Raw genomic sequence first — 27,348 nt, forward strand, 5'->3', positions numbered from 1 at the left:
AAATACTGTTTATTTTTATCAAGGGAAATGCTTAACTTGCACTGTAAAAATGGCTTCAAAAAGAGCAGGACAAATACAGAGTAGGATAAAACTACTAAGAGCTGCTAAACAGCTCTAAACAGAGCTGCAAGTGCAATTTCTGGATAGAAAGGGGAGAATAGAGCACAGAAGTGCAAGTCTGCTCCTGCCTCTGAGCTTCCAACCATACCATGATACCTGTGCTTGTCCCCAGGCAGCTGCTGCTGTTGTCAGAGTGTGGCGAGGCAGACCTCTGGTTTGACAGAGGACAGACATCATGTTGCCTTACCCTGGTAAATGGGAAACAAGATGTTGTTCCTTGTTGCAAGGAAAGTCCAGGTGCACAGTGCTGTCCATATCATCACTCCCCCTGAGGACTCGTCCTGCACACTTGGCTTTCAGCTGGTAAGGCTGCTAGTGCTGAGCACCTTCCCAGGGAGCATCCTGCTTTCCCTGCAGAGCAGCTGCTGCCTGGGAATGCTCTTTGTGGCTGTGGTCACCTCTGTGGTGGCCTGAGGTGGATGTTTTCCAACTCCTCACCCCTGCATGAGACAGGAGAGTATAGGAAATGTTTCTCTGCAGGGAGAGAGATACAATCCTCTAGGCCTTCAGAAGGATCCTCAGAGAGGTTTACATTCAAAACACCAAAGCTGAAAGTATAAAAGTGTAAAACTGCATCAGATCAAATAGTTGTAATTATAGCAAGCATATGAGACAAAATCCATTGTCATTTTATATCTCTAGGGACTCCACACTTTTTGTTTGAGCCCTATTATTGGTGAAGTATGAAGTCTAAAATTATAATAATTAAAATGATTATAAAATCTTGGGGATTGTAATTTGTAATTTTTTTTTTTTTTTAATAGCTGGGAACAGCCTGTTCATTACTGAACCAAAGATTTGGCTTTAAATTCACATCAGTTTAAAATATAGCAGGAGGGGGAGTGTGTTGATGTGAATGCAGGGAGCATGCCTGAGGGCTGGGTCTCCTTTTACCTCTCTCAGGCATCAAGAGGAAGGGAACTGTGGTGAAGGACAGTCCTGAACAACAGGCTGGAAATGTGTCACTGCTTGACCCTCTGGGAACCTGGTGGTGACCTTGTAAACACTAAGTTGATGGCTCCTGCAGCCTAAAGCTAGCACGTGGGAGCAGGCAATACATTATTTTCATTTTCTGGAAAGAGAGGCTGAGGGTGAAAAATTGAAGAGAACCACTAGAGGCATCAGCAATTGGAGCACAGGAGCCCTTACTGTCAAATGCACCTCCACTGTGTTACTTTACATTGTGTGTTTTATGCCAGTGCTGTTCTTGCTGCAAAGTCCCATTTCATTCTCATGGCAGAAGGTGGGGTGTCTCTTGCTGGGGCAGCAGCCTCTGCTAAATGTGGTAGCAAATCTCCATGAGTTGACTCTGAGCTTTGTAGGTTGCCAGGGCTCAACTGGGTAGCTCAAAGAGAGAACATATTGAATGCCTGATATTCAAAATACTTTTCATTTTCAGACTGGCGCAACTTCTGGGATGAAATGGCCCCAAAATGTCAACCATGTCAGTTCTGTGTCAGAAACAATTGAAAGCTGAGATGAGTGTTAGCTTTGGGCACCCATCCAAAGCTGTGGGAGAGGGGAGGAAATCTATACCATAGATTTCAAAGAGCCCATATGTCTCATCTAGGACTCAGTGTCTGTCCTTTGCCAGATCAGGCCCACCTCTGTGAAGAAGAGACTAGGTAGCAACAAGGGGATGGAGGGGAAGGGGAGGAGAAAGGGAAGGGAATCAGAGAAACATTGATAAATTCTATTTAGTGAATAATACAATACATGTAGCAGCACAATGGCCTTTTCTGCAGGCAGATTATCCCAGCCAGAGTCTTTGCTATATTAAAAAGAAGGGGGAAAATAGAGCACCAAAGAAAAGGAAAGGCGGGCTGTACAGCAGCAATCAATGCTGCCCTTTGTGCTGCCTGACATTTGAGGGACTTGTTATCAACGATTGCTGGCTGCTTTATCTAAATGTATCTCCCCAGCTGCCAGGCACAGCGCTGATAGGCAGCAGGACGTGCCGATGGCCCCGGCCGATACCGCGGCCGCCCAATTCACCCACCAGCCTTGATGCCAGGGGCAGGATGGCTTCTGTCACACTGCTGGCATGCTGCATCTGCTCCCAAAGGGGGAGAAGGGCCATTTCTGCCTCCCCTCCTCCTCCCCATGCTTACCGGCCGCTTTTTTGTCTTTTTAAAGGAGAAGGAAGGAAAAAGAAACAGTTCAAACAGGACGAAAATTTAAAAAGAAAAGAAATTAAGAAACTTGGGATGAGAAAGGGATGTTTTGGGGAAAGGAAAATTTACTTATTTTTTTTATTTGTCCTATAACAGCTCTGTCATCTGCTGCTCTGGCAGAAATTCCCATATATGTGCTTGCCTTCTCTCTCCTGCTTTACTGCAAAAGAGTGATAAGAATAATCTAGTGCTTGGCTGCTAGGTTGTCTCTTAGTGTGAAAAATGCCTGTCTAATATTTTTTGTTTGTACAATATATATACTTGTGTCTATGTAATGCAAGGGGCTGTATGCACAAGTTTGCCTGCAATTATTATTAATTTGTATGACTGGAAGATGATGAATGGGCATAAAATAAATGTTAGCTTGTGGCATCTCCTACATCCTGGAGGGTGTATGTATTTAAAAATAAATAAAAGTGTTGCAGTCCACTTCCATCCAGAAACTATCCGATCTTAGGTGTAGATGCTGCTTAAAGCCAGCTTAATTATTCCTAAAGTGTAGCCAGTTATTGACATGTACTAAAGTACGAAAGCTCTGAATTTGTGTGGCCTCTTATTCCATGAGACAGCTTAAATTATTGCCTTTACAGCTAAAAAGGTTTTGAGGTCTGTGTGGAAATGTCAGCTCATAGGTTTGCAATTATATTTACTCTTGCTGGGTGCTAATGAAGCCATTAAAAATGCAATATGGCAAAGCTGAAGGATTTCTTAAAAATGACCATTTTCTGATGTCTGTGACTCCTACCAGTGAAGCATTTGGAAAACAAAGTAACCTAGAAGCACAATAATAGAGGGCACTGTATGAACTGTTCTACTTTTAATGATTCTTTGCCAAAATCTGAAAGTAATTGGAGGTCTCAAAAAGCAGGTGATGCCAAGAGAATAAATTCTTATCTCTGTCATGTTCAGCTGTTTTATTTTAATGTGTGCATATTGCTACCTTGACTATGGTTGGAATATGTTTCACGTGCACATAGTGAAAACTAATGTTGGCAGTGCATTTTGAGGAAATTCAGGCCTATTTGAAGCATAATTTTCTTCTGCAGTTACATAGCTACTTGCATCAAAAAACCAAGGAGGGGGGAAAAGTGAGTATGCATGAGGGGGTGTTGCAGACCATAAAAATTCCTCAGAAGAGCCAGAGTCAAAGCCCACGTACCAATATATACAACCCAGGTACCTGTTCAACAGAAGATTACCAACATATTAATAAAATACAAGATTTGCCTTTGAAAAATGGCACATTTGTGTGTGCCATCCAAACATCTAGGCTGAATATGGAAAATGGTGAGGGGTCTTTGATAAAGCTCTGGCTGAGAAAGCATCATGATAATAATTTAGTTCACAGAACAGAGATGGACATTGTCACTCACCTCTGCTGATCCCAGTTTTGGCTGGGTCATGGAGTTCTTTGTGGAGCCAATGCTACTGTTCTGTATAAGAAATAGTGAGAATTTTGCTAGGCAATATGGAGTGATCATAAATGGAAGCTGTTCTGCCTGGCTTCCTTCATAAATTATCCAAAATATAGCAGAAGTGCCTTTAATAAATAACTGCTGTTCAGCACTGGATGCCTTTGCCTTTCTGCCTGACAGCAGTGAGCAAGGGGAGAGCATTCCACCCCCTGTTACTCCTCAGCCTTTTGCAGGTGCAGGCAGCATAGCTCATAGAGCACAAGCTCAATGTGCAGAGAGTATAACCTTCCTGAGCATTTCTCTTTCTGTGGCATTAGGAAGTCAATTCCTCCCAAGAGCATGTTTATATCAATCTAAAATTCATTTCAGCTGAAATATTTATGATTTTGTAGGGGGGAGGCAGGAGGTCTGGGTGTTGAGTGTGGTCAGATCAAGTTAGCTTCAGCTGGCAAGGTTGACACAAGTAGTAATCTCTCTGTCCCTCCTCCCGTACCTAAATGAGCATTTATTCCAAGCCCTTTCTTAAAGCTGTAACATAATTCATTAGGACAGCCTTAATGAGCTGGTAATTAGTCTGGTGGGAGGGGGGTGAGGAGGAGAAATAGAAATGCTAGACAGAGAGAAAGTCGAGCAGGCTGGGACACCTTAAAGAGCCCTGAGAGAGCCTTTTGTCAACAAAATGGATCGGGCTTGCAGGCAGTAAAACTTTCAAATGACCTTCGTGTCAAAATATTAGGCAGCTATTTTTTGCTAGATGGTGGTTTCATAAACATAAAAAGCACACATATCATTCAGAGTGTCGTAAAATTTGTCTCAAAGATGTGGTGTTTCCTTCCCTCCTTTTTTCTTCTTTTTTTTTTTTTTTTTTTGTTGCAAGACAAATATCACCTCTGTGTGGCATGACTGGGGGATGGGGTAAGGGGGATGGCATCTAATATCATAAACTTCTGCTTAGTCTGAGCATAATGTTAATAGCAGCTCATCTTTGTTCTGCTGGTTTTAAATGCTTGATCTTTCTTTTTAGGGGGTGGGGGGAAATAAAATATGTACCATAGTATACATGCTAAAGACAGCTATTGAGATGGTGACATCTTCACTTGTAAAACTCAGGAAAATTACTTAGATGTTTATAATTTATGGCAAAAGCTAGATGTTAATATTGCTCTGTGATTTAGAAGACAGATGTGGTATAATAAATACATCAAAGACAACAGCTCATTTCTGCAGAAGTGAAGCATCAAGACAGTTGGCTATTTAAGTGCTTTTTCTTCTATAAAGTCTTCATTTCCAAGGTTAAATTTTGACATGAAGTTCGAGGGTAAAGGGGTGGCTGTTTTCCACAAGGCAAGGAAATGATTACTTAAAGCATCCACTCGTTTTGCATAGAACTTGTCTTTAAGCTCCTTTCCTTTCTGTCCCTATCTAACAAGTCCCAGAGTAGTGGGACTTCTGTAACTTGGATAAGTAGTAGAATGCTGATAAGGTATCACTTGAGTTGAACCATAGGAATGTGCAAGCAGAAATAACTGGGGTAAATAGCCAACTTAATAAAGGCAAAAAATAAGGCAGCAGAAGGATGGAAAAATTGACTTACTGATCTGTCATGGGGTTAACTTTCTTTGCCATCACATCACACAATGCAGAAATGACAAGCTGTTCCTTCTCTGCCTGCTGTCTTTCAACTGCATTTCCCCTTTGACTGCCTGAACCACTTATCCCTTGTGAACAGCCATTGCAGTGATGTACTGGCAGCCAGGCTGCTGCTGGGAGCCCAGATCTTCCCCCAAGAAATGGCCATGACAGGTAATCACAGAGCTTGAATAAGGAAAAGCTAGGGCTGGGCTTAATGGACATCTACCTAACCTAGCCAGCCACCAGGTTGTGATTGGGTGGAATTGCTCAGAATTTAAACCGGTACCATATGAAGTATTTCTTATGTGGCTGGAAGTATCAGGACTGATCTTCAGACTTCCAGGTCCCAGAAATTTCCCACCTCTTTGGTGTGCCAAGCAGACTTGCCTGTGGCCAGTTAGTGGCAGAGGCTGGTGACTGGCTGGGTCTGTGCCCATGAGCAAAGGCCACATGGGACTGGCTGCCTCAGGGATCAGCAGTTTAGTGGGCTTTCACTTTGAGATCTGAAGGCAAACTTTCCCACATAAAATGTGAAATGTAAAGCCAAATTTAAACAAAGATGAGATGATGCTTGAATTATCCTCATAGACCAAAGCAGAATAGGAAGTTTTACATGGACTTGTTTAACCCTGTGTAGTTTCACATTGCTCTTTTATCCATTGTGTGAAAAAGAAAACACTGTGGACTTTCTTTTCCTCCCCTCCACTTTAATTATTCTAAAGCTTTTTGCTGGTGTTATAGTGCTGTGTCAGAACTGAATATGGATCACAATCACCTCTGGAGGACAAGTTCTTGAGTTAATAAATGAGGTCCTTTTTTAATTTTATTTTTTAAGCCAACCTAAAATATAGAGATGCTGTAAAATACAGTGTAATATACAGGTGTACATTCAGGAAGATTCCAGGTGGGGCAAAATATTGGTGTTGCCCTCTATTGAATCCTGCTGTCTGGCTATGTTAAACCTACCAATGAAACTTTATTCCATGTCTCCTTGCTATTTTTTTTTTCTTTCTTATTTTCTTCTTTTTCTCAGCTGCTTAGAGAAGAGACAATTTCTTTCACCCTTTCACATATTCAGGATGACTCAGGCCCACCAATAAAATGCTAAAGCCCAGTAATGAAACTGGATCTGTTCACAGGGTGCAGTGCAATGTTTCTGATACAAAACACACCTATGACATGACCCCCAAAAAAGTGTCTTAAAAAAGTCCTTTTTTCAGCACAGTTGAGACTTGTAATGTTCTATCACATGAATAACTGGTGAGGCTGTAATCTCTGCTTAGCTCTCCCTATTAGAAGGCTTAGGCTTTTTCTTACATTCTTATTTTTTTTTCCTTCTTTATTTATGGAATGTATTTACTTTTATTCCCCAAACCTTGCTTTTGGGAAATTGATTGAAATTTTCTCTGCTGGGTGCCTGCTGCAGAATGAAGTTCATTGTTCTCAGGAAAAACAAATTTTTAGCAGGGTTAAGGGAAAATTACATGCTAAATTCTGGCATCCTTTCTTTGCAAAGATCAGCCTTTGCTGACTGAAAGACGGTATTTTAAGATGGGTCTTACATTGTTTTTAGAGGGATATCTTCTGCATCTTTCTCTCTGCTTTGACAAATTTAGCCAAATTTTTCTGGTTTTGAAAATCTGCAGCATATATACATTCAATAAACATTTCTCAGGTGACAGGAAGATTTCTTAAGGAGAAGAAAAATAAAGTTGGAGGGGAAGGGAAGGCTGAGAGAAGAGCTCAAAGGAGTTGAAATGCTGCTGGGAAGGGGGCTGGGGCAGCACATGTGGGATCAGGCAGGTTTTGAAGAATACACAGAGGATGGAGCTGTGGACCTGGCTTGCCAGACAGGAATTAATTGCCTGTGTTTAAGTGCCTGAGGAATGAAGGAAGGAAGGACCTTGGTGAACAGAGAGGGATTGTGAGGGAGAGGTTGGATAGATTAGAGCAGATGGTATTATGGTGTGTCAGTAAATACAGTTATCTCTGTCCATCACAGCAAATGCCTTCCTCCCTGCTCCTGAGTACCTGGGAAAGCACCTCAGGTCCTTGAGTTTCAGGATTCATCTGCTACCAGCAAATAGCCATGGCATCGATTGACAAAGCCTTCCGCCCCCTCTGAAAAATCAAATTGAGTCCCAAATTAGTGGTTCCTTTTAGCTTAATATCCTTGTGACTTGCCTCTATGTACCATGGAAGTAAATTAACTGTGAATTAGTGCCAGAGCCATAAGGAACTCACACAGAAGTTAATAGTTCTGTCTTCATAGCAGGCATTGAATAATGCGCAGCAAAATAAGAGCTAGGCAAGTGCATAGAAGAATACAAACAAAATATTGTAGACATGTGGCCTGTGCTGAGGCAAGAGTTCCCAAGGCAGAATACAAGATTATGTAATTTAGAGTGGTAACCTAATGCAGTGGCAGTGAGAAAAGGCTCGGCAGGCATCCTTCATTCCGCTGTGTCCTAACTCTGCTTTGCCCCTGAATAACGATCTTTAACTTACCCATTTTGTGAGATATATTTGTCATTGCACTTTCCACCTACCTCCTGCACAGTGCTGAGTGTCAGAATTCACTGTACGCCATCTCTCAGTAGCAATGTTATTTTTCTTGCTCTGGAAATGCCAAGGCTAAAATTGCCCACATAACCACAACTCTGGTCCCCTGTGTAAACACATTACAAGACAGTCTTTAATTACATGAGTTTGCATTTATTTATTTTTTCCCTGCTGCATGATACTCAGAGGCATCTGGCCATATCATTCAAAGTGTGGCCCAGGCCTTATTTACCTCATATCATCCAAAGAGTGCGCTGAATACAAAATTATTGATTCGCTCTGGGGTGTTTCAGCTGCACTTTCAGCAGAACGTTTTGAGTACTTAATAAACACATGTGGATTCAAATTCACAGCACCCCTGTGAGGCAAAAAAGTGACAGTATTCCCATTTTACAGATGGGGAGCTGAGTCACAGGGAGATTAAGGTCAAAGGACCCACTGATTTTGGGGCCCCAGTTTGATGTTTCAGAGTACTTAGTGTTTTTATAGCTCGATATATGTTCAAAGCACAGCTCCCAGAGACTTCAATTACAGCTTCCAGCACTCAGCACTTTGCAAATCAGCCCCCAGGGTTTCTAGTCAGGCATCCAGAAAATGAGGAACACACAGTTAGTGACCACCTGTGGTTTATAACTTGGCCAAATGTGTGTGGGTTTTCATGGTAATAGCAAAAGGCACCTCTCTTATTCCTGGGTGATGCTTTTCTCTCTCAGTCGAGCCAACTGATCCCTGCAGTAAAACACAGAGTGCTGCGAAGGTCTCTCAGTGGAGCAGTCCTGCACCCTGTGGAGGAGAAATGCAAGGGGACCACTGTCTTTACTAGCAAAACAATACTGCTCTCTTTCGTGTAATTGGTGGCAACAGCTGAAATCTCCTTTGTTAAAGTTTTAACATGGCTTTTCAATTTCTAAGATACAGCAACTTCCCTTCCAAGTCTTAAGTCTCAGAAGACAAATTGCGAAAAGTCATGGGAGGCCAAAGTGTGACCTTAGGCTGGGAAGTAGAGGTGGGCATTGCCCTGCAGGGATTGATGTCTGCTCTACCTCCAATGCTCTCTAGCTGTGTCCTGAAAGTGAAGGGGTGACACACTGGGGCTAGTGCTCTGCTGCTGCGTAGTATTGGTATGGGGAAAGGAGTACTTTTAGCTGTGCTCAGTCTGGGACAAATAAATTATGGCCGTCTGAGGAAACCCCTGGAAGTGATAATTTTAATGAAGACCTCTGTGGTAGACCACAGTTATAGCTATGCAAGTGGTTTTCATTAAAAAAAAATAAATAAATTGAGTAACATGGAGCTGAAATGCCCAGGCATGGGTCACTGCCTTTAATTGTATTAACAATAGAAAGATAATGGTGAACATGGTAGGGAGAATGCATTTTATGAATGAAATAATAAATATGATTTATTTTCTTAAAATGCAGAGAGGTGAAACTGAATTAATCTCAGGATTTTATCTACATTCCACACCTTGCTCTCTGTGCTGGCAAATGCTTATTACTGAATAAGGTGAAACAGATGATGAAATGAGTTGCAGGTTGCTTCAATTTCACAAAGAAATATTTGAAATATCAGCATATAGAATTATGTAAATTGGGATGATCTCTGGTGTGGGGAGAACAGAAAGTGTGATGCACTGAAGGGTGCAGGTGGTTTGGATTGAAAGAGGAAAACTCTTTTGAAAATTGCTCCTTAGGGAGGACCATGAGGTCCTCATGAGATCCTGGAAAAACAGAAATTATTTCAAAAGAAGTCAGTAGAGCTGCAAGAAAGACACAAGAAACTAGGAATGGGCCACTAAGAACTTACAAGATCCAGTTTCCTTAGAGAAGCAGTACGTGTGAAGTAATGGCTGCTCTAAATTTGCTGGGTTTCTTGTTTACTGTGAGTTCACAGTGCTGATGATGAGTGTGTTCCTTAGCAGCAGCATACTTTGCCTGTTAGTTTTTCCGCTGTTCCACAAAAAACCTGAAAAGGATTGCTGGTAGAAAGTCAGATCTCAAGGCGGTGACTCTTCCTGCATTGACAATACTTAAAATCCAACTGGTATGTTCACACTTGTCATTACCATCACAGGCCTTTCAAAGCACAATGGACTCTCCAGCACCATATTTATTATCATAAAAGCTTGATTATGCAGAAGAAAACTTATCCCACAGAAAAAGCAGTCAGATTCTCCCTACTATTTCCAAATAATTCCCCTTTTTGTCTCTAAGTTGGAAGGAATGTTCTGAAGAACAACATGTGAGACCATCCCTTAAAATTACGGAAAAAGAGAAAATATAACCACAAGAAATGGAACAAGGAAGAAAACATCTGACTTGCCTGAGCTCAGCTGAATTCTGCTCATCTTTTGTGAGCAGCTACCTGAAATTATTTGCCCTGGGTAGACAAGCAGAATTTGTTCCCTGGCAATTTTCAGAGGACTTGGAAGAGAGGCAGCCAATGCCTGAAGGAAATAAACTTTTTAGCCTCTCTTAACAACAGTCCTTTACAGGTTGCCTTTAGTAGGCTTGCATTTATAAAATTCATATTTGATCTTCCTTTTTGTATAATCTCTGCATGTAGGCTGAAGCAAGACTATGAGTGCCTGAAAAAGTACAGAGGCTAATTACAGCAGTGTGAAAGAAAAATAATGAGAGCTTGAGAATGTGACTGATAAGCAGTTAGATAATAAACTAACAAGCAGGATGTCTGTAGTCCATCAAAGGGCTAATGAAGGTCTCTATGTCCTCTGCTATTGCCTGAGGAGAATGTACAGATGGAAAATATCTATACCCAGAAATGGTGTGTAAGGATATACAATATGTAGCCACTACATGGTGATGTAAAGATTGGATTCAGTGAGTGCTTAACCTATGGATAAAGTAATTATAAAGTGCATACTAGATGATGATAACCAAGTGGGACATGCTTGAAAGTAATGTTTACAGAGGAGATGGTGCTTGGTTTCACCTGCCCCACTGAGCTGGGCTCTCAGCCTGCAGTGCTGCATTGGATTCAGTGCCCTAGGAAGGAGGCACAGCAACACTGTGGTGGACTGGAGCCTGGGGGTGGCTGTCTTGGGAGCAGGAAATTGGGCTGCTGCTCTTAGAGTTAATGGGGGCATCTGGCTCACATGCAACCCCTCATGTGTCACAGTAATGCAGGAGGACCTTTGCTGATAACAGCTCTGTGAACATTGATGTCTCTGCTGTATTTTCAACCTCTGTCGGACTGGCTGACTTTTCTTAGTAAACATGCATATTCTGACCCTTTGGGGTGACCTGTTTCAGACAGGGAAATAGGGGAGCTAAGCACTTTGACAGGCTCAGAAAATGCCAAGAAAACAAAAGAACAAACAAGCAAACCCATGACCAGAAAAGATTAATAAAAAAAGACACTTTGGCCATTTGGTCATAAATAGTACTGTTCAATAGCACAAGAAATCATGCAGGCTGTGTAGGGAGACATAAAACCACTGAATTATGTATTAATATGTCATATAAAAGGAAAAAGTACTAAAGAAATACTGTTGGAAAAATAAATAAAACCACCATTAAAAGTGAACATGTCCCATTTGGTCAGTTATGCCGAACATAAAACAACAGAAAGTGCCATTTGGAAGTTAACAACACTTTTAATTTTACTACTGACTTTTCCATTATAAACCATACAAAGGTGTGGTTAGACCATAGGCTGAGGAATTGATTTTATCTCCGTGTTCATCTAAATCAGCAGGCTTTCAAAATATGTATCTAGACCAGTATTTCTCTGTATATATGAGAAATAAGAAGAGAAGGAAAAAGGGTTGGAAAGCTGAGGTTGTGTGAGCTGGCCAATGCCAAAATGGAGCTGTTACCCTCTCAAAGGGACTGCTTGGGTAAAAGAAGACAGAGCTGAAATCTGCTGGTGGTGGCCACAAGGCCAGTCCTCTCCAGACATTTGCTCTGCAGAGGTGGGATGTGTGAACATGTGGAAAAGCCACGTCCCGCTTGCAGCAGCTCAGGCTGTCCAGCACATTGGAAACGCTGTTCAAAAGCACCTGGGGGAGCAGCGTGGCCTTGCTCAGGTTTCAGCTTCAATTTCACTCTGTCCTTCAAATGCCTCTGGTTTTAATGTGAGATGACAGGTGCCGTGGCAGGCCAACCTCATGGAACCAGCTATGGAAGAGTGATAGGATCTGAGAAGGGGGCTGCCCACACCCACACAGCTGGCCCTGCTCTGGCAGGGCACCAGGACTGCCCATTCGTCCATGGGGCTGGCTGTGAAGGGTATCCATGAGGTGCAGGCAGCCCAGGTGTGGACAGTGCTTTGGGCCCATTAGCCCCTGGGAGCCTCGCCCTGCTCTGGAGGGCAGGGCCATGGCCAGCTGAGGAGCCTCCCTGCGAGGGTCACTTGTCTTGCACACACACACCTCAGGAGGGATTACAATGAAAACAAAAATAGGGATGGAGAAAACATTTTGCTGGCAGAAAGTGCAGATGACATGGAAACTGCTGGGCCGCTGCTTCATTAGATATGCTGGCCTGGCAGAGCTGCATTGCAGATATCCTCCCAGTGTGTTTGGAACAGCAAAACCCCCTTTGGTCAGCTCCACTGCCTTGTGCTTGCTCTTCTCAGCCTGCCTGCCATGGTGCCAGTAACATCTCTGGCGGGAGAGGAGAGGCTGGGAGCAGTGGCAGGGACAGTGGGGCTGGGCACAGTGCTGCAGCACCTGCCTGTTCCCCTTCCCCTGTGCTTTCTGCACTGGGGGAAGGCTCCAGACCAGCATCTGACAAGAGGCAGCAAAACCTGCCAAAGCTCATCCTTCCTCTTGGGGTGTGGGGATGCCTGCACAATGCCCCACAGCTCCATGGTGTCACCTCTGCAGAGGGAGGAGGGCCTGGCTGGGCTGTGGCTCCAGCCTGTGGGTTTTCAAAGATGGTGCTGCAGGGTCATTTTCATCAGAGCCCATCTCCAACATCAAGAAAACATGGAGCTTTGATTTTGTTTTGCTTTAATTTATAGTCCTGGGACAGTGTTACAGAGCATGAGAGAGGAAGAAAAAATAGGAAGCAAGTATGTAAATAATCACAATTAATCTGAAGGTCTAATGGCCTGCCTTCCTGCCTTCCTGCTGTAATTTACCATATGCTCTAGTACTTGTGTGAGGTTCCCTGGCTCACGTGTTGTTAGTTTATGTAAGTATGCACAGACCTTTGGCAAATTTGTATTTTTATTATGTAGAAGCTAACATTTAGCTTTCTTGTTGTGGGTATGTTGTAGCATATGTTAGTGTTTATGTTGCAGGAAAAATGAATCTCTTGACTAGAAAATATCTTCTTCTACTATGCTAGTGATTTGTTATTTTGACCTTTTTTTGTAATGATGTTTTGTCAATAGCAAAGCTGAGTGGGATGGACCAGGTAAAGGCTAGTCATTTGTGTGTGACACACATGGTATATCATTTCTTCTGGGTTCTTGAGGGGATAATCACATCCAGATATAATTCAGAAGGTCAACCTGAATTGGAGGGAAATGATTTCTCAGAAGCAGGTATGAAATAGGCTGTAGTTTGGTTTTCTTTTTTTTTTCTTTCCCTCCCCCAGTTTAAGTTGGAAAAATGTATTACAGGGATGCTATGGCTTTTTTTTCTTAGTTTTCTGTGTATATATGTTACCCTCAGCAAATTTTTTTCAAGAGAATTTTATTTTTAGCTTTTTCATTGAAGAATCTTCAATATTTTCAGTGGGAAATATGTTTACATCATTGATATCTGTTTTCTCCAGGGCCAGTAAATAGGATTACACAATATGTTATTAATGGACCAAGGCCAATGTGACATGCTGTGATTTTCCAAAATTAGTGAGAAAAAATTCCTTAATGCTAGCGGAAGTTTGAAGTGTTACAAAATTTGGGGTCTATTTTTTCCCCAAAAGCCTGCATGAGAAATGGAAAAACTTCTCTGAGCTCCATGGTACCTGGATTTGGCATAAAGCTTAAGCCAGCCCTAATAGCTGGCGTGCAGCCAAAGAAGAAGGAAGTCCCTGCACTGGGCTCCTCTTGTGTCCTGAGACTGAAGTGTGTCCTCTGTAGTCCCACGACTCGAGAGAGTGGGCACAGCTTGGAATTACTCTCTGACACTGCTCCCATGTCTGGAAAAGACATCTGCATGCTAAAGGGGAGAGTGGGAGAGGTCTGCCTTTTGCCTTGGTTCTCACTGATTTTATTTTACATCATTCCCACGTGCTCTGACCCTTGGTTTGTTTTTGGAAACATCTCTCCTTTATTCAGAGAGAAGTCTGATTTCATTATCTGACTTTGTTCAGGTCAGATTCAGTAATTATTGTCTATAAGTTAATAGCTGTGGATTTTTATGACCTCTGTGATGTCTAAGGCAATGCTTTTGAATTCATAATGAGCAGTGAAAAAAGGTGCTTTTGCCTGTGTGACTATTTGCTTCTGCACTTGAAGCACCATGAGTATTGTTGCTTGTGAGTACCATGCCAACTAGATCAAGAAAAAGTGGGGAAATCTTTTCAGTTCAGACATTTCCAATGAATTGTCCTTGGTCTCCATATCCATATGGGAAATTTTCTCTTTATTTCCTCTCACCTAGCTTTGACTGTAACAGAGATGTGTGCATCTAAAGCTATGCTCTCTTGAAAATAATGGGACATATTGTGGTGAACATCCAAAATAATTACTACTACAAAGATCAAAAAAGAAATGGTTCAAATATGCTTTTAAGCTTGATGTGACAGTATTTACAGAAACAAATGTTTCCTGAATCTCTACAAGTCATGTGTTTCAGAACTGCTGAACATAGTATGGAAAGACGCTGACACTTAATGATTTATAGCACCACGGTGTTTCTGTACAAGCTGCAGCCCAATATCTACCAAGTACAGAACGTGACCTGGGCAACAGGGAACGAAAACCTCATTTAGTTATACAGAAGCCTAAATTGAACAGTGATTGAAAAATCAACAGGATCTTGAAATGAGTCTTGTAGCCAGCTCAGCAGCAAGTGAAAGATTTTGGATGTGAAGAGTGTGTTTTTGACCAGGTTTAGACTGTGCTGAAGCTGGGACAGCTGGATTATATCAGCTCCCACTCCAGGGAAGCCTGTGAGAAAAGACATGTCCATAAACTGGTAACTGTCCTTTTTTCCATTTTTAGCTGTTTTTTCTTGGATGCATCAGAACATTAGGAGCAGGTTTTTGTTCCTTTCCAGAGTGTTTAATTGTAGCCATCCCTTCAGTGCTTTCTACTGTGATATCAGCAAACACAAATATTGCTTCCAAATGATTTGCCAAAAATGGGAAGAAAACAGCAAATTTGAAGTTCTCTGGCATAAAGCCATACATATGGATTCTCATTAGCTAATATTTGCTGGGTTTTGGTTTTCTTTCCCTTTAAGTGAAAATTTGTTAACCCAGTGAAAATAGGATGTCACGTACTTCCCTAACTGACATGTAATGGAAATATTGACATGAACCCTGTGTTTGATGGGCAAAAATACATGGGGGAAAGTATCTGTACAACTGCAACAACTTTTTTATGGTGCATGACTAGCTTTCATTCACGTTGTGAAAGCATGAGAGTAAACAGGAGGCTTGAATATTTTGCTGCAAGGGTTTTCCTACAGTTTTGCTTTTTCTTACTTAGCTGCTTTCTGGCATGCGGCACAAAGAGGGATGCTTACCTAGGAAATGCTAGCTTGTTTTGTGAGTAAAATACTGAGGAGAAAGATCACATCTTCACTGTGGAAACTGCGATGTTCAGTCTCCAGTGTCTTTTAAGTACTTACCAGATGCTGCAAGGGAACAGCTATTAAGAATGCACATATTAATACAGCCTGCTCAGCCTGTTCCTCTTGGATATGTGTCAGCACATTCTGGGTGTATCCCCCAAACTGGAGCCACACACCTTCAAGCTGTCTTAATCAGGGCTTGAGGGATTGGCTCCTACCTTTTTTTCTAGGAATGTTTTCTTGTGACATGGGGTCTTTGCAAGACTGCTTTATAAGCTGAGATCCTAGAAACATGGAATTTTGTTTTCCTAATATCTGCTGCCGACCGTTCTCCATGACCAGCTTTCCTACACAAAAAAATGGTGTCCTGCAGTACAAACCAATGCCTTCTGATCTCTCTGTGCTGCCTGAGATTTATCTCATCTCCTGTTTTCCCTTTTCTTCAAAGCTCTTGGACTAAAACATTTCTTTATAATTTTGTTCCTCCCAGTCAGGGTCAATGCTGGTGCTTATAGTCCTGACTGAGCCATCTATTCTGAGACAGAGATGTAAACCCTACTCAAAAAAAAAAAAAATTAAAAAAAATATACAGGGCAAGGAGTTATAGCATATAATAGTTTTGTACATTGAAACCACAACGGTTTCATTGTACAAAAATTCTGTGATCTTAAATAGAATTCACAAGCTGCACCTTGAATGCTTGATCCATGGCAGAGATACTTATCCTGTGTCTACACCACAGTAACTATGTTTTTTCAGAAAGCTATACTTGTTGACAGTTTATTCTATGCTTTCTAAGCACATATTGAAGAGCTTTTGGGTTGTTCTGAATTACTAGCCACATCAACAAACCAAACTGTTACACAGATCTCTACTTCTGTGGAAATATATCATGTGCTGGTACATCTGACCTACTAGGCGTCATTTAATGCAGTTAAAATCTTCCCATATAAGATTTATTCTGTGCAAAAGCCAACTTTGTAACACAATGCATTTCAATTGTAACACATTGTTCCTACTTAGTCTAGCAGTAAAACCATTGCACTGGCTGGAAACAGCTTTCTTTAACATCTTTAAACCAGAAAGATCTGAAGTTGACAAAGTGTTTGTGGCATCTCTTGTTTCTTGCTATTTTTCTCGATAACTAGGCTCTGGGGAAAAGTCTTCAAATCCTTAAACAAGCTGAAGAAAATAATTCCCTCTGATTTGCACTCCTCAATGGAATCTCTTCACTGCTAGCTCCATACTTGGCAGTGGATGAGCCACACAGAGGGCATCAAGAACTGCTCTGTTTGCAGGAAGGGCACTCACTAGGGAAAAGGCTCTGTAGCTGTAGTACTGGCTGGAGGAGGGATATTTTTCTCCTTGATGAAGCTTCATTGGCTTGAGCAAAAGTATACATATATTTCCAGAGATATACATATACCTTCCAGCTTCTAGAAAAGCTTGAAAGGATGCCCAGTCTGGAAAAAAAAAAAAAAAAAAAAAAAGAAAAAGAAAAAAAAAAGAGCCTTCCAGATTTTGGTTTCTTCCCTTTCCAAGGGAAAAACTGAGGGATCCATATAGTTGATGCTTGACATTTTACACAGCAGTGTCAGACACTAGCAGCTCTTCACTCTCCAAGAATAAGTGTAACTGCTATGATTTAGCACAACATCGCTAAATGTTCCCATTTTACCTTTTTATGATCCATCTAAACATTCATACCAAATTTGGTACCATGAACTCTGAATAGAAGTTTGATTATGGGCCAGATAAGTACAGCACATATAGCCACTTGGAAACTTCTACTACAAAACACTTGCTTAACTCCTTACTGCACTTGTACTAATAGAAAAAATGAATCACAGTAATAATAGAAAAAATGAATCACAGTAATATTTTGCATCATGGTTGTACCTGGCAACCAAAGATCTTCAAGCATTTATGGAATAACTAGATTTTCTCTATATTTTGCCAGGTATCTGGTTTTTTCCAATTTGTATAAGATCACAGTGAGTAATTCCTTGTACAGATTTGAGCTTTTTCTCATTGTAATGAGTCCAGCCCAGCACTTCATTCACTTCTTAGGTGGGTCTTATCTTAAGAATTACTGCTGAGCAATTTTGATTTTATATCAATCTTGGTCTTTATACTGATTGTCTTTACTCAGTGCATGGTAAGACCCTGGAACAAGTTTCCCAGAGAAGCTGCGGATGCCTCATCCCCGGAATTGTTGAGGGCCAGGTTGGGTGGGACCCTGAGAAACCTGATCTAGTGGGTGGCATCCCTGTCCATGGTGGAGAAGTTGAAATTAGATGATCTTTAAGATCCCTTCCAATTTACCCATAGTATGATTCTGTGAATATGTGCCTAAAATTTATCTGAAAATTTAGGATACATCATAAAAAGGGAATGCAGAAAATGTGCACATTTTGGAGGTATTTGCATAACAAACCCCATGTTAAAAAACCTGAGGCCCAATCATGGTACTCCTTTGTTTTTCCTCATATCTTTTAATGCCACGCAGCATCTTTGTGACAAAGAGCTGGAACTGTCTTCAAACTCTTGTCATTATATGATAGTTCCTTATCTGGTAGAGCTTGAATGAGAACAGATGCTTGCAAAAAATGTAAGGAAAGGAAATGCATGCAAGGCGAGGTTTCCAAATGTTTCTGTGCACATCCAGGACTAGTGATGTGTTAGGGGCTCTGCAGGCATTCTCTAGGCAACAATCCTGCTCTACCACTGAGCTGATCCTCCAGTTCTCACTGCTGAGGAATTTTTTTTATGCTACTTCTCCCCTTTTTCATCTATGGAGAGGCACACTCAAAGGACATCATTAAAAACTCTGGAGCACTTGAACATTTCTGCAAAAGAAAAGATGCCAGTTAGTAACAATACCTCACGCAAACAGTCATATGTGTGTGTGTGCCCTCGACAGGTATCAGAAACCTCAGAAAGCCATTCATACAAATGCTTCTCATTTTTCCCAGAGGCAGAGAACATACTGGCAGTTTAGCTTTTACGAATTGCTTTAAGGTGGAAAGAGTCAATGGACCAAGCTGCATCGTGCTGTGGGTGGGTAAAGCTTCTGTGAAAGAAGCACTCACTCTCTTCATTGATTTTTTTCTTGCAGCATGAATTTGTTCCACTGTCCCTAGCTCATGAGACTCTTTTCCAGTCTCTCTCTCTCTTTCCTATTTATGTCTTAATTCACTGCTGTCATGATTTATACTAGCAATACAATGTGCAAGACATGAAAATCTATATATCTATCATACCCCTGTCTGAATGCTGGGATATGACATTTCATAATTATTTTTTCCGTATACATTTATCATACTTTTTTTTTTCAAAAGGAGACACTGTGAATTGAAACAGACTGAAGATGGCCCAACATCTCTGCTATCCTATTTCATGTACTCTATGTGGTTAATGGGGTAGAAATAGGGGCAGTGTTGTGGTTTAATCCCTACCAGCAGCCAAGCCGGATGCAGCCACTGCCTGCCTCCCCCACCAGTGGGATCAAGGAGGGATTCAGAAGGATACAGAACTTGCAGGTCAAGATGAAGGCAGTTTAATATGGGAAGCAAAAGCCATGCACACAAGCAAAGTAAAATAAGGAATTAATTCACTGCTTCCCATGGGCAGCCAGGTGTTCAGCCACTTGCAGGAGAGCAGGGCCCCATCATGTGTAAGAGTGAGTTGGGAAGACAAATGCCATCACTCCAAATGTTCCCCCCCTTCCTCCTTCTTTCCCCACTATACATACTGAGCATGATGCCATATGGTCAGGAATGTCCCTTTGGTCAGTTTGGGTCACCTGCCCTGGCTGCGTCTCCTCCCAGCTTTCCATTTACCCCCAACTTCCTCATCAGTGTGGCAGAAAAGCATAGAAGGCCTTGGGTCTGCATAAGCTGTGCTCAGCAATAACAAAAACGTCTGTATATTATCAATCAATTCAGCATGACTCCAAAACCTAGTCCTGTACTAGCCACTGTGAAGAAAATTAACTCTACCTCAGCTGAAAGCAGTAGAAGGAAGCACTGCTCTGTTGCAGTTCTGTGCTCCTTTGGCCAATATTGTGGAGGTAAATATTTTATGATTCTTGTAGAGGGAGGTACACGTAGCATGCTATCCATCAGTGGCAATTTGAGGGTTAGTGTCAATGTAAATTGTTCTTTAGGGAAGAGTAAGGATATGTGCTGGCTTGTACCTGCAACTGACTGATCTTTATCAGCCTTCTGACAGTCCCACAGGGACAACTAATTGTAATTAGCTCATTTAATATTGATTAAGTCTTTGGACAATTAATCAGAATTAATCAGGGTTCAGTGGTGTTTTAGAGTTCTGAAAATATGTACATAAGAGCTTGGGATTCCTGAGTGTGCAGAAGGAAGCATGACATGAACACTGTCCCAGGAACTGCATGGAGTTTCATCTCTTGTGGAGATTTGAAAAGATGTAGAAACTTTTTAAAGAAATATTTTGCTTCCTCTCCCTCATCATCACATCTCTATACAGTGTGACTCCGGGACAGGTTGAGCATAAATAACAAAACACACTGAAACAAAGAGTTCTTAAAAAATTTTCTGCCCAGTCTTAGATCTTTCTTCTCTGGTCACACCTGCTAGCAAAGTCCTGCCTCCCAGAAGCTGTAAAGCACTGGAGCCTGAAATTAGGTGTTGATCTTATTACTGAAGCCCTTGTGCTTTTTTCCACGCATCCACATATTGGTAGTTACACTTGTTCTTTGTAATTTAATTTTAGGCATAAGATAATCTTGTTGGACTAAAAGCTTGTGTCTCTTTGTGTGTGTGTGTGTGTGTTTGGGGTTTTAATTTTTTTTTAATAAAACATGAGCTGTACTGTCTAGATGCTAGGCAAGAAAGTTGTAGTACAAGGAAAATGGAATGGAAAAACAAAGAATGGAAAAACAAGGCTTTAATACAGCTGGAATCAAGTTAGAAATAATTTTCATTTTTTTTGCTTTTAATTATTTTCTATGTGGATCTCTGAACACAGTAGATATCTAGATTTGTTTTTCCTTAGGTATTTGTGTGTTTTAGAAATCAAAATTTTTTCAAGTGTAAATTGGTTTTTGAATTAGGAAAAAGAGTCAACCCTTATATTTTAGATTGTCTCTTGCAAGACTTTGTAATGTACATTTTTCATGAAAGAAATCACCTGCTATTCTTCCGATTCCCAACTATTTTTTGACTAAGTTATGCTTGGATTGTAAATATTATGAAGAAATAATTTGTGATTTTGCAGGCAGTATGATAGATAATTTAGAAAGAAAAAAATCAGACAACTGATTAATGCTCTAAAAATAAGATATAGCTAAACACTGAATATCTCCTGGATTTGCAATAATTCTGTTTATATTAGATCTAAACTTAGTACTAATTATATTAGCAGCAGGAAGTCTAAAATTCAAATATATAGTAATGTGGAGCAAGTCAATGACTTATCGGAACAAGAGTAATTAGGTGAGTAATTAATTGGACCGTGCTTGAGGGGTTATTTTCAGTCAAGGTATTTAAACTAAATAAGCTGTTCTTTATCCCATCACAACAAATTGTTCACAGAATGTATATGCTACCTTCTGCACTGACATGTGGCTTCTACTTCACACCATTAATAAAGTGGTTAATATCCATAATTAATTGAATACTTTTGGTACACTATCCCCTCTAAGTCAATGATTAGAACTGGATATAATTTTAAGATTCAGTGGTTTCTCCTCTGTGTTTGAATTTTCCTCTGAAGTAGGCAGAGATACCTGGGTTAAGAGGCTGAAGTTTTATTGAACTTCCTCCATTTTTTGTGTGAAAGTACCCTGACATGTAATTAAGAGCAAGGCATTTGTGAATTTTAAGGATTTTAAAATTATTGCCAAAGACTTGTTATTTGAGACTCATATTGCCATAGGTCTTATTGTCTGAAAGATTTAAGAGTAACTTTTTTAATTAGAGTCCTAACAATGTATTTAGATTAGATTTAATATGACAGTTATTTGTTCTGCTAACAAAGGTCCCATGGCCTATGAAAAACATTAATTGAGGATAAGCGCAGATGTAGTAAATTTAGAAATCTTTGATGAAAACATTGCAAAGCATCATTTGTCATTTGTGATTACTGCAAATATACTAATGTCATTAATGTGACCATTTACTTATAAATCCAGCAGATTTTGTTAAATTCAGAAAAGTATGCTTCTGGGGCTATGGCCAGCCAAATCAATTGAGCTTTTTTTATACAGTGTTTAAATTGTGGGCATTTCACAACTGTTTGTAGGTGCTCTTACTGCAGACATACTGTCACTTACCTGGTCTGCAAATGGAATAGGTAACTGTGCACTGACTTGGAGATCAGGTACCTCAAGTGATGCCTCCCTGCAAAACAAAAGTATCTCAAAACAGACATTTCAGTCTCTTCTGGAAGCCTTCAGTGAGAAGCTATTTGTATATTTGCACATGCTTAGTGGGACTGTATTGCTCAACTGAAGCGGTTACATGCAGAAAGTTGTGACAACTTCCTTGCTCAGCCTGGAGAGCCCCACTTCCCTGCCTCAGTGACATCCTCTGTTCTCTGCAGGGAGTACAATTAAACCTTGGGGGAGCTATCTGTGGTGTGCAGTTCATAATTTTCTATTAAGTATCTGCTGGGGAAAGCCTGTGCTAATTGACAAGGTAAGGCCAAGTGGAACTGTTGGTGGTGTTCCATTTTGGACTGTGCTAATCTGATCCCCTGTGCTCCTGTTCTCATTTCTTTGGACAATGTGATTTATGATACAACTTGCTCAGGAGATGCTAAGAATTTTGATCTCTGAGGCTAATCAGTGAAGGATGCCTTGGCTTGAAGGCTGCTGGAAGGAATAAAAAGAAAAGAGAAAGAAAGAGGACTGATGACATCTCTTCCAAAAGATCTTTTCATGGAAGAATGGGAAATGGAAGGGGTGGGCCCAAAGATTTTCTTCTCTTTGTGTATGTGCAACTGTTTTCAGTTGATTGGCTTTTTCAAGAGATGACAGTCAGTATGAAGAAGGATCTGCTTTGCCAGCAGCATAGTGTTCTGTTTCTCTTTTAGTATTTTAGGGAGATAAGAGAGAAGAGACTTCATGGTTATTCTGCTCTGTGTATCCAGCCAAACTCGTCCTCTGTTTTCTGCCTCCTGCCTCAAATGAAGAGAAATGCTCTTTGTCTCTGCTGGTCAGTTAATGCCTCAGTGACACCCTGTCCTATTATTCTCCTACTATTCCTGCCAATTTCAGGCTCGCCAATTTTTTTCTGATGACAGGAGAATTCCCTAGCGTGCTGCAAGGAACTGGACAGGCAGTACACATGGTCTTGCCTTGTAGCAGAATCTAGTAAGGATGTATTATTATAAGTCCTTAGCATGTTTATTTCACTTTTGATTCATATTCCTTCCAATCTTTTGATATTTAGCCTTGGGGTAGATGTATCCAAGGATGGAACTTTACATTGAATTAATGAGTATCTCTTTGCTGGTTAAGAAGTTAACAAAAAAGGAGTAGGTGTCACTATTTTGCTTATGGTGGGAATTTGACGACGCACTGAACCAAGCACAACACACTTCCAGAATCTTAACTAGTTTGATTGCACCATCAACACTGTTATTTCGACAGTCCCACTCTCAAGCATCTGGCATAATTGGAAGCAGCAGCCAGCAGGTATCAGATGTCAGTATGAATTGTCTCCTGCTGCGTGAGCACTGACTATGAAATTGATTTGCTGTCTTTTTTACACAGTTTTGTAATGAAAGTAATGTAAAGTCCCAAACAGACAAATTCTGCATTTGTGTACATACGGTTAAAATAGGCATATGTCTGAAAATTAGAGGGGGGGAAATATATCAACAGAAAAGCAGGATGGCACCGTCAGGCTGTGCTTCTCACAGGTGATTGTGGTGGCAGTCCCTGCTATGTTTCTGAGCTAAATCAATAGCTGGAAACCAATTTCTTTTGGGTACTCGTATGGATCAAAAGAATAAAACATGAGAAAGAAGAACCCTTCAGTGAGTGAATTTTATCTCTCTACTTTACTCACCAGTGTTGATAAGGCAAGTGAAAAAGACTCTGGAAATCAAGTCTACAACCTGGAGCAAATTTTTCTCTTATTTGTCATCAGGATGATCAAGGCCCCTAAGGTGAAAAAAATTGGCCTGAGCAAAGTCATTGGTAAATTTCTGTGGATTTACTATTGCCAGAATGTTGCCTTAGGGCACCTCAGAAATAAATGACTATCAGTGGTTCAAGATGCTGTTGTATAGAGCAATTCCATGTGTATAAAGGTAATGTTTCAGTGGCTGGAATCTTGACTACCAATTTGAAGAACTATAAAGGAGGATTAGACCAGGTATAAAAGAGGTGCTATCATCCCAAGCCTTGAGAAAAGCCTTTGAGCAATCCTTAGGGATTGCTGACATCTAGGTGATGGCAGTAGGAGCACAGGATGTTGGGCTTCAGTGGCAAGAACGGGTGCCTTTTCATAAGCAGTTACAAGTAGCTATGAAACAACCATGTTTATTGGTCTCTTCCTCAGCTTGATGCAATACTTGGCTTTGAATCCAGAAGGCTTAATCAGTTCCTACTGTAATCAAATTATTCAAGATTTTTCGAAGAGAGAATTGCAGCAAATTCCTATCCTAAGAAGTCAAGGTCAAAAGCCTATTTAGAAAAATCAGCTTGAGTGTTGAATGTGGCTGCCTTTTAGACAAGCACAATGGAGAAAAACACTCCCAACATCTGGTTCAATGAAGCCCAAGACCAGTGTTTAATTGTGTTTTTGCTCTGACACCCAGTTGCATAGCAATAAGGGGGAGCATATGATACAATAATCTATATATAGGATAGGTGGAGCTGAACTCTTGACTTGAGGCCAGCTAGTCTGGTATTCCAATCTTGGTGCTGACATGAAGGCAGCCAGTAACCTTAGGCGGTTTGCTTGAAGTTCTTCCTGAATTTCAGACCCTCTGTTGATGAAAGGACCGGTCTGTAACTGTCTTGGGATTGACAGTTGTCATAACATGATACAGCAGGCAATTTCATACACAACCAGGGCATGGGTGCCCAGAAAAACTTTCTGCCCATTCAGGACAGGCACAAGATAATTTACAGGCTGCTCGACTCAGAGAACAGTCTTCCCATAGAAGTGAAAATATACTGCAGACTTCTTCCCTGCAGAGGGAAACCACCCTGGCTGGAGTCTGACCACAGGAAAAGATGGAGGACAGCCACTTGAGCAACTGGTCCTCTTCTTTCTCCCCCACAAGGCACAAGCGATGGTGCTATGGCTCATCATGATGCCTGGACTGCTTCCTTTCCCCAGCCACCTCCTGCCCTAGGTAGCACCTTGTTTTCTCTATTTCTGAGGCTAGGAAATAGAAGCGGATTTCAGCAGTGAGAAGACAATCAGATAACAGACAGGTCCTTTTCCACACAACCAGAATTTCTGTCAGATTTTAAACCTATGCTTTGACTACAAAGATGAGTTGCAATTCCACCTGCAAGAAGGTGTTTTTATATGGATGATCTCTGCAGCTTACTCCCCAGAGGGATATGGTAGAAAGAAATCCTCCCACCTCCGTGTTGGAGCACATAGGCTTGCTCAAACAGATGTTGCTGACTCAGGCAGCCAAATTTGCTATTATATTCTTCCCCTTATTTTCTTGGGAAGATTTCCTAAGTTGTGCAGGTCTTCAACAGCAAGGAGGAGGAAGAGGACTCTATTCTTCTTACTGCAACAGAGAAAAATTGTATGTTTTACTAGAGAAATCTTGTGTGTCATACTAGAGAAGCTGTTGCCTTATTACTCTGTCTTCATTGAAATTAGAAGTACAGAGACCCAAAACCATTTCTGTTTCTTAGCTAAGGAAGAAAAATCCCATCATTTCTTTAAAGGGTGCTGTTACCAGAATCCACAAAATTTTTCATTGGTAAAGAAAGGAATTCCTGCAAGATAAATACAAACCTGGATAAATTGAACTCCAGTCTTACAGCAATACATTTTATAATGCATTTAACAGACTCTTCCAAAGTGTGTTCTTCCAGTCTGTTTCCTTCCCTTCATTGTTGTGCTGTGAAGGCAAATGAGTGGTAATGCTGGGCATTGTGGTTTCTGAGACCCTGCTCCCACTACTCTGCACAGCACATGGCTGTCATTTTACAGTGACTTTTCCTGCTTTCCAATGTTCTCAGACCTTTATGACGATTCAATAACCTGTGTTTTTAAACAATGGTTGAGTAGCTAAATCCAGTATGGTCAGTGAAGTCCCTTCCAGAAGTGGCATTTCCTCACTTCTTTCAGGTGACTGTTCAACTTTAGCTTTTTTCTTCAGTTTCTTTCTCTTAAAAGGAATAGGCTAGTTCAGATCTCCTCCTGGATTATCTTTAAGAGAAATTTCAGGGAGATTAGTGTAAGCAGCATGGTTAAAATCTTGGCTGCTGCTTGTTGGAAATGTAGTCTGCAGCTATTGTTTTAGTAGCAGTAAAACTTTTGGAACTGTGTGCCTTTTTTTGAATGTTTTACTGTTTCTTTTATAGCAAGTGTTACAGCATGCACATATGATGTCAAATTCCTCTTAAGAGCACTTGATTTTTAGAGACATGAATATCACACAGAGGGACATGAGAACCGGCTGTTGACTCAATCTCTCAGTGCCCTTTTGTTTGTGTCTGTGACCTGGTCACATAGTACAAAGAGTTTCCTGCTGAACTACATGCAGCTGCCTGGCTGAAAAGCATGTGAGAGCTTTATTTGTCCTGCCTGCAGCCCCAGATCTTCTTGGAACAGGCTTTCAAATCCTTCTCAATCTGGAGGTGGGTGATATCACTGAGCAGCCTTCCAAAGGATCCTGTCCTCTCTGGAATACAGCATCAAGGATCTGCAGGGCATTAAAACCTGCAATAGCCTGCCACCTATTTTTGTCAAGGACAGCAAATGTAAGTGGCAAACATAAACTGAGGCTTGACTGGTCCATATCCTTTTTTATAAAATTATTTTAACAGATTTACACACTCCCATACTCCCCCCCCCACCTCCCCTTGGAATCCCTTGCTATTATGAAAACTACTCAGGCCTGCTTTTCCATTTTCCCATTTTTGGTGGATAGCAGAGACCTACAGATCTGTATTGATCCATCTGTTTCTTCAGATGGCTGCACCCCATTGCACCCCACCTGCAGCATGGTAGGCATGCAGCCTGAGACCAGGAGGAGTCAGAAATGTTTGGGTCATGCCACGGCCTGCGTGTTCTGGGGCACTAGCAGGCTGGTCAGCAGTTTTAACTACAAGCAAAAAAATGCACCTTGCTCTGGCACAAGCTCGGGTGCCCAAAAGGCAGTGGTTATTGCTTGGATGGCACGGGCACTTGGTTGCATATCCTGAAGGTACCTCTGTACCGCTGGGTGTCTGACCATACTTCCTGGGGCCCAGACACCCTGACAGCTGAGCAGAGTCACACTCCTTGGTACAGAGTATCACTGCATGTCCCAGAATGAGAGGAGGCTACAGATATTGACAGTAGAAAACAAACACCCCACCAAATCATAAAAAGAATCTACATGCTTCTCAGCAGCCTTAACTTAAAGAATACACTTTTCCAGTACATCCCATTGTTTTGCTTTATCTTAATTGGGAGCCTGGTTTTGCATCTCACATTCTCCTGAAGTCAGCCATACCTCCCTTTACTGTCTCCTGATGCATGGAGCAACACTCTTCCACCTC

This window comes from Molothrus ater, chromosome 3 (genome assembly GCF_012460135.2).
Source record: "Molothrus ater isolate BHLD 08-10-18 breed brown headed cowbird chromosome 3, BPBGC_Mater_1.1, whole genome shotgun sequence".
Taxonomy (NCBI): domain Eukaryota; kingdom Metazoa; phylum Chordata; class Aves; order Passeriformes; family Icteridae; genus Molothrus; species Molothrus ater.